This window comes from Alexandromys fortis, unplaced genomic scaffold (assembly GCF_014885135.2).
Source record: "Alexandromys fortis isolate MF-2015 unplaced genomic scaffold, M_Fortis_MF-2015_v1.1 scaffold_78, whole genome shotgun sequence".
NCBI classification, from domain to species: Eukaryota; Metazoa; Chordata; class Mammalia; order Rodentia; family Cricetidae; genus Alexandromys; species Alexandromys fortis.
In genome coordinates, this window is record NW_026067977.1 from 2,903,311 (window position 1) to 2,904,594 (window position 1,284).

Genomic DNA, 1,284 nt, shown 5'->3' on the forward strand with positions numbered 1-1,284 from the left:
CCTTAGGTGTGTCTATCGCTAGCTGCTCAGCCTGTACTCACTCAGCTTTTCTTTGTTTTGTTGGGACGGGGATCTCCCTTTTAGCTGAATGATGGAGGGTCTTACCCCAGTGGTTCTCAGCCTGTGGGTCGCAACCCCCACAGGGGCCACCTATCAGATATCCTGCATATCAGATCTTTACATTATAATCCACAACAGTGGCAAGATTGCAGCTATAAAGTAGCAACAAAATAATTTTATGTTTGGGGGTCACCACAACATGAGGAGCTGTATTAAAGGGTCGCAGCACTAGGAAGATTGAGAGCCAGTGCCTTAAGTTCTTTAAGTATGCCAGGCTGGCTTGAACTCGCCACCTGCCAGCCCCAGTCTCTCCGGAGGTAGGGTTAGTGGTTTATACCTCCATGCCTCGCTAGTGTTCTCAATTTTAGCTTCTCTTGTATTACCCAACATATTTTTATAACCAATAATTAAGAGGAAAAAAAGAATATTACAAATCACAGAACTCAATATTCCAGGATGGTGGTGTCAAGCTTGCTCAGAGCGAGTATATAAAGTAGAAAGAAAAGAGCATATGGTAGAGATTACAGGCGGAACCAGCTTCTGTGGACTAGCTGTGGCAGGCTGCCAATGAACTTTGATGTGGTCTGCCCATCCACCCTAGAAGTGACAGCCATAGCATGCACGAGCATTTGTTTCCTGATCATCACCTAAGACTCCCTTGGGCTCCCATAATTTGAACAAGGGCAACACTCTTCTGGGGCCACAGGCGGGCAGGAAAAACCTTTGCCGCCTTTCCCTCTGTAGAGCAGACCTCAGCCAGGGTGCCCGGTTTCCTCCTCCACTGTACACGTGCTCACAAGCATGGATGCACAGATGAATGGGTGCAGGGACAGACACACACACACACACACACACACACACACACACACACACACACACGAGCCCTCGGTTCCCTCTCATCCCCACTTACCCCTTCAACCTGCTTCCGAAGGTCTGCTGTCCTTTGAGCAAGTGTGTTTCTGGGTAATCTCCCACTCCTCCCACAGAAAGGCTGCAGCCTCCTCCTCAGGCCCAGGACTCCTCTGAAAAGTGGGAGGAGCCGTCAGCTTGCCCCAGGGAAGGGAGTTTCACTGGCATTCCTCCACGGAAAATGACAGGACAGGTCTTCTAGAACCATAAACAAAAGGGAAATGACCTCTTAAACGCCACTTTTCTCAGTTACTTTGTTTAGTTGGCAAAAGAAGGGGCCCTAATCAAAGAGGCCACTTTAGGAAGAAATCTTTA

The 1,284-nt window shown here is 48.6% G+C and overlaps 1 long non-coding RNA gene across 2 annotated transcripts in view; it reads right to left on the bottom strand.

Moving 5' to 3' along the window:
• The window catches only part of LOC126510845 (uncharacterized), a 16,485-nt gene extending 15,201 nt beyond the window's left edge, over positions 1-1,284 (bottom strand). For both annotated transcript variants that reach the window (XR_007594525.1, XR_007594523.1), the window contains exon 1: positions 971-1,284. This is a non-coding gene — a long non-coding RNA (uncharacterized lncRNA). The remainder of the gene's footprint in view (positions 1-970) is intronic.